This window comes from Gymnoscopelus braueri (genome assembly GCF_963280865.1).
Source record: "Gymnoscopelus braueri genome assembly, chromosome: 23".
Taxonomy (NCBI): Eukaryota; Metazoa; Chordata; class Actinopteri; order Myctophiformes; family Myctophidae; genus Gymnoscopelus; species Gymnoscopelus braueri.
Window position 1 is genome coordinate 794,373 of NC_137625.1, and position 7,539 is coordinate 801,911.

Genomic DNA, 7,539 nt, shown 5'->3' on the forward strand with positions numbered 1-7,539 from the left:
ATAGATGCATATATAGATCGCGTTGCGAGGCGTTGTACGAGGCTCGCTCCGTTGTGGTCACGAACCACATGTTGAGAACCACAGGTACAGAGGCTAAAAGGGCCTGTCGTTTTTTTAAGTTGCCAGATTGTGGGAGTGTAATAAGCAAACAGGTCTATGAAAACGAGCCCAAAAGAAGCTCAAACCTATCTGAAAATAGCCGATCTACAAGCTCACAAGCTTGTAGATCTGCTATTTTTAGGTGTTCTTTTTACACAATAAATCAATAAGAGCCTAAACATTGTCATCATCTGATAGATAGATGCATATATAGATCGCGTTGCGAGGCGTTGTACGAGGCTCGCTCCGTTGTGGTCGCGAACCACATGTTGAGAACCACAGGTACAGAGCCTAAAAGGGCTTTTCGTTTTGCGTTGCCAGATTGTGGAAGACTAATAAGCAACCAGGTCTATGAAAAACACGATCAAATCAACTAGTAACGAATACAAATCGATCAAATCAAGTAGTAACAGATAAAACTATAAAAAATGTATGCTTACCACTGGAAAAAGAACAATAGCCCCCACGGTCCAGACGGCTCTCACCCGTCGGTAGCCAAACGGAGCCCCCAGAGGCACCACTGGAGTCACTGTCGGTATTCTCAGAATCGGAATCCTCAGAATCCGACGCGAACCCGATCTCACTCTCTGTGTCACTGATGTCCCACTCGGGACCATGAACCCCAACAACAGGCACAACAGGCACAACAGGCACGGTGGCGACTCGAACAACAGGCACGGTGACGGTGGCGATCCGTGCACTCCGACGGACGGGCGGAACCTCGCGGTCCTGGGTGTCGTCAGGTCCGACAATCAGACCTGGCTGGAGGTCCACAGGCGGAACCTCGCGGTCCTGGGTGTCGTCAGGTCCGACAATCAGACCTGGCAGGAGGTCCACAGGCGGAACCTTGCGGTCCTTGGTGTCGTCAGGTCCGACACTCGGACCTGGCTGGAGGTCCACAGGTGGAACCAGACGAGCTTCCTTCTGTGGAGGTGCTCCACCAGGAGCCACCAAGAACCGGTCCATGGACTGTTGCCCAGATCCTGGGGTGTTTTTGCGCTTGCGTGTGCGCTTCCCTGACATAGCTACCCTCTCACAGTAGCTACACTATAAATAAATATAAACTTTCTCCTCTCTATTACCACCTATTTTTCTCCTATACTCTCCCTATATCGCCGATCAACTCTCCTACTATACTCCTATTACTTCCACCTATTTACCTCCACGCCCTCTCTATCTATAAATATATATATATATATATAAAACTCACTGGGATTTATATATATATCACTCACACTATGTAAATATCTGACTCACACACTACACACTACAATAATCACTACAATAATCACTCACACAAACTAACAATTCACTCAGATCACACTCGTTCACTCACCGTTTCACACAAATTCACACAATCAAACTCACCCGTTCACTCACTCCGTCTCAATCTCGCAACTCTACTACTAATACTACTACTACTACTACTACTACTACTACTACTACTACTAATACTACTAATACTACTACTACTACTACTACTACTACTACTACTACTACCGAACTATCTATCTATCTATCTGTCTGTCTCTATCTCTCTGTCTGTCTCTCTGTATCGATCGGCTCTGAATATAATCTGGTTTGGAAAAGCAAGAACGACGGGGCCGCGCGTCTCGCTTTTGAAGCATTTGTTTTGGTCATGTGACCGATCACGCTCGCGTTTCTCTCTGTGTGTGTGTGTGTGTGTGCGTGTGTGTGCGTGTGTGTGTGCGCGCGAGCACACCTGCGCAGGACCCTGTTTGTTTTATAAACAACAATGGTGGCGACGATCACATCAAAGCTTTGGGGTAAAGTGCACGTGGAATGCTTACAGTCTGTCCTGCCTGTGGTGTGTGTGTGGAACAAGTCGTCGCCCGCGCGCCTGTGCACATACGCGCACGATGTATTGCCTCAGATCTCACCGACATATCTGTGTAAACATTAGGTTTAGGCAGGAGGTCAGGAGAAGTTCATCCCCTCCCCCGCGAGTGTGCACGCCCCAAGCGCGCGCACGCTCGCCCCGCCTGCACTCACTCACCCACTGATCACACTCACAGTCAGTGAGGGCTGTGATGCAGCCAGGCAGGGAGAGAGAGGCTGCTCGCTCGATCACACTTTTGGTTTGAAACAAACAGATTGGCGGACCCCCTGACATTATGCAGCTTTAGTGCTTTTTATAACAGGTTTTATGTGATCATGTGATTGGATCACGAGATTTTTCAACTTCTATGTGGTCTAGATTGATGATATTTTGTGACGATGTGCCTGAGGGGGTAAACTAACGTGGACCACTAAAAAGACCATTAGCCCGTAGGCTACGGGATCGGCGCTTAACGGTTGGATTTATCAGCCCGTAGAACTACGGGCCCGGCGGTCAATGTGTTAAGGGAACGCGTCTGTGTCATTTTAGATTTCTTTGGCTATTCAAAAATAGCAGATATACAAGCTCATAGCGCGGCACCGAGTGCCGCACTATGAGCTTGTAGATCTGCTATTTCTGAAAAATCGTGAAAATGTGTGCAAATCTTTGAATATATATATATATATTTTTAAGCAATTTTTTTTTACTAAAATCTTTGCTTCTGGGGGGTCCCTGGAACAACATATTTTGAGATGGGGGGGTCTGTGGCCAAATACATATAATTTTGGGGGTCCTTGACATTTGACAAGTTTGAGAACCACTGATATTATATTAACATACGTTTTTCAGAAAACTGTTTTAGAAGATATTTGTAGAATCACCAGAAGCAAAGATTTGAGTTACAAATGTTTTTAAAATATATATATTCAAACATTTGCACACATGTTCACGATTTTTCAAAAACAGCAGATCTACAAGCTCATAGCGCGGCACTCGGTGCCGCGCTATGAGCTTGTAGATCTGCTATTTTTGAATAGCCAAAGAAATCTAAAATGACACGGATGCGTTCCCGGTCTTAAAGGGTTAATCTTAATAGCCGATCCACAAGCTCACAACGCACCGCCATGCGACGCGTTGTGAGCTTGTAGATCTGCTATTTTGGAATAGTGAAGTATAAAATGGTCAAAGTGGTTGAAGTGATTTTTATGTTTTATATTTAATAATTTTTCTCAGGACCCCCGGGGGTCCCTGGACCTTACTTTGAGACCCTGTGTGTGTGTGTGTGTGTGTGTGTGTGTGTGTGTGTGTGTGTGTGTGTGTGTGTGTGGAGGGGGTAACTGTGTAACTCTGACAGGGTACAAATGTAACCAAATGAACTCTTTACCGTTCCATTTGGTTCCATTTGTACCCTCTCACAGTTACATTAACACTGACAATCATTATAGCCGATCTACAAGCTCACCATGGGACACGTGGTGAGCTTGTAGATCGGCTGTTTTCTAGATTGTTTTGAAAACAATGTGCACAGTTAGATCCTGTGTGTGTGTGTGTGTGTGTGTGTGTGTGTGTGTGTGTGTGTGTGTGTGTGTGTGTGTGTGTGTGTGTAAAGACTATCAAACTCTGCCAGTGGTTGTCAAAGTGGGGTCCAGGGACCCCCAGGGGTCCTTGAGGGGGTTCCAGGGGGTCCCCAGCTAAAAGTATTAATATAGCATCAAAATCAGTTCAAACACTTTAACCTCTATTTATACATCAGATATTTGAAAAATAGCTGATCTACAAGTTCACAACGCGCTGCCATGGGACAAGCGTTGTGGTTGCTTACAGGTCTTGTAGATCTCCTGTTGTCAAAAAATCTTGAAGAAATGTGAAAAACGTGGAATATTTGAAACAAATGTTCAAAGTCTTGTATAGGGGTCCGTGGTTAAAACTATGATCAGATGGGGGTCCTTGACAGGAAGAAGTTAACCCTATGAAATCAACATGTGTGTAAATGAGACCCCCTCAAAATCAGTCATCACCACAGCTTCAGATCTGAGATTAGATTAGATCTGAGAAGATCTGAGATTAGATCTGAGATTAGATCTGAGATTAGATCTGAGATTAGATCTGAGATTAGATTAGGTTAGATTAGATTAGATTAGATTAGGTTAGATTAGATTAGATTAGATTAGATTAGATTATAGACTATAGATTATAGATTATAGATTATAGATCAGATCAGATCAGATCAGATCAGATCAGATTAATTTAAATCAGACAGCGCTGCTCAAACCTCCACTCCACACATTTATAAATATGTATCATAAATACTGTCCATCAACACTGATGATGATGATGATGATGATGATGATGTCATCACAGTATCATACTTGTGTCTCTTATGTAAACACATCTACTCTATTATTTGACATGTGATTGTTTTATATGTGATATTTGACACAATAGACAGAGGAACAGTGTATATTTGATCATGTAATTATCACAGTATCGTTGTTTCTTGTATATAAACCTTTATACTGAACCACTTAAACCCTGTTGACTTTACTGCCTGGGGTCATTGTGAGCTTGTAGATCTGCTGTTTTCAGCTCATTGTGATCTATGATGACAACAGCAGAATAGTGACTCTAGGGTTGATATGTTTAACTCTTTCCTCTCCTACTGCTGTGAGCATGTTGTTGGTCAACTAGACTTCATGTCATTTACTCTCATGCAGTGGTGGAAAAAGTACTAAAGTTTTTGTACTTAAGTAAAAGTATCAATACTGCGATTTAGAAATACTCTGTTATAAGTAAAAGTTTGGAATTCAAAATGTACTTGAATAAAAGTACAAAAGTATTGGCATTAAAATGTACTTAAAGTACCAAAAGTAAAAGTACTAGTTATGCAGAATATAAAAAGAATATAAAGTCTTTTGAAAATAGCCGATCTACAAGCTCACAACGCGTCGCGAGCGACGCGTTTTGAGCCTTGTAAAGCTTTGTAAAAGCTTGTAAAGCTTTGTAAATCACTCTGGAGATTCAAACATCTACTAAATGTCTGCATTCATTCATTAATGACATTCAAATCATTCATTGTTCATCTATTGATTCATTATTACATCATTATGTTGTTGTTTTTATTTGCATATTCATTCCATATTATTCTCATTCTTCACATGTTATTAATGATCATCTGTAGATGTTTAATTGTTTAATAAATGGATTCTTAAAAGTCTGATATTGTTCTTGTGTATTAATATTCATAGAAGTCACATCTATGCATTGGGGTGCGTTCCCACTAGTGGTGGAAACCGTGGAAAAAGTACTCAAATGTTTTACTTAAGTAAAATTATCAATGCCGCAATGTAGAAGTACTCTGTTACAAGTAAAAGGCTGGTGTTCAGAATTTACTTGAGTAAAAGTACAAAAGTATTGGTGTCAAAATGTACTTAAAGTATCAAAAGTAAAAGCACTGAAATGTTTGAAAACAGCAGATCTACAAGCTCACAACGTGTCGCGATGCGAGGTGTTGTGAGCTTGTAAATTGTCTATTTTCAAATGGCTGAAATGTATATAGGGCTGAAGCAGTAGTTAATGTATGTTTTGTAATCAAAATCAAAATCTACAAAGTAACTAGTAACTAAAGTTTTCAAATAATTGTAGTGGAGTAAAAGTACAATTTTTGCCTCTGAGATGTAGTGGAGTAGAAGTAAAAGTACTGAAAATTGGAAATACTCAAAATTGTACTTAAGTGCAGTACTTGAGTAAATGTACTTAATTACTTTACACCACTGATTTTAGCTATACAAATATAGCACATATATAATTGGCTATTCAAAAATAGCAGATCTTCAAGCTCATAGCGCGGCACAAAGTGACGTGCTATGAGCTTGTAGACCTGCTATTTTTGAAAAATCGTAAAAATGTGTGCAAATCTTTGAATATATATTTGTACCATTTGTAACTCAAATCTTTGCTTCTGGGGGTCCCTGGAACAATATATTTGGAGATGGGGGTCCCTGGAACAATATAGTTGGAGATGGGGGTTGGCGGCCAAAATCCATATAATGTTGGGGGTCCTTGACATGAAAAGGTTTGAGGACCACTGATATAGAAACATAAACTATTAGGATGGACCTCAGGCCTTAATAAGTTAAACACTGAGTTATACACTTTATGTTTTTATCTGATCTGTAAGTGTTCAGATGGTCACTGTTTGACCATATCTGATCTGTAAGTGTTCAGATGGTCACTGTTAGACCATATCTGATCTGTAAGTGTTCAGATGGTCACTGTTAGACCATATCTGATCTGTAAGTGTTCAGATGGTCACTGTTAGACCATATCTGATCTATAAGTGTTCAGATGGTCACTGTCTCATGGTGACTGTTTGCAGTGGTGGAAAAAGTACTGCATTTTTTAAATTTAAGTACAAGTATCAATACCATCATGTAGAAATACTCTGTTACAATTATTGAATGAATTATAAACATTAATGGATGAAGGCTGGTGTGTGTATGGAGTGTAAATGTCTGATCTCCCGCGGCGGCCCAAATGAATCCACAGCATGAAGAATAACCTGCGCTGGTCAAAGGTTTGGAGCGTCTGGTTTATATCCTCAACCCAGGATATATATGTAGATCTGCTATTTTCAAATCGCCAATGCAGCCAGATCTGCAATCTTATCTGAATGATTGTTAAAGCAGTTTGTTTAAATTAGTTAATAAAAAGTTATATTTTCACAGGGATTATTTATTAGTGTGTAGATATACATGTTGGAGTGGATACATGTGTCCAGATGTCTGTCAGACGGTCAGACAATGCTGCTCTGCACGTCTAAGATGGAACAAACGGGTTCAGCCAAAGTCAACAACTGCCTCCGACCTGACGTGAGATCTGAGCGTGCGGTACGCTGAAGCCAAAGTCAGGATATATTGATAAATGCCGAAAGTTGCGTTGATCTCGCCGTACGCCCATTATTTGGTCTACACCGCGTTGATAAATGAGGGCCATTGTGTTCAAATCGCAAGCAAAACGTTTCAGAAACTATCTAACGTTTTAGCAATCTTTCTGGGAACACTCACACACACATAGACTTCACTATGTCCTGAGAGTATAATCTTATATCTTTACTCACGCATCACATGGACTTCACTACGTCCTGAGAGTATAATCTTATATCTTTACTCACGCATCACATGGACTTCACTACGTCCTGAGAGTATAATCTTATATCTTTACTCACGCATCACATGGACTTCACTACGTCCTGAGAGTATAATCTTATATCTTTACTCACGCATCACATGGACTTCACTACGTCCTGAGAGTATAATCTTATATCTTTACTCACACATCACATGGACATGCACCGCCCCGATCCAAACATTTCCTTCTGGCGTGATGGTTCCTTGGGCCGATACCACTAGATTAGGCCGTCCAATGGTATTAGCTCCACTCTGCTGGAATGACCCTCCTAAAGGCTCACCGTGGGTTTGTTGGGCTCCTTCCTCACGGAAGACGCAGCCTGGGGCGCTAACCCATACTGCTCCCGGTGTGCCGTCTACATTCCGGCTGTCACCCGTCTCTCCGGTGGTCACCAAACTATTCCTGGTTGTCAC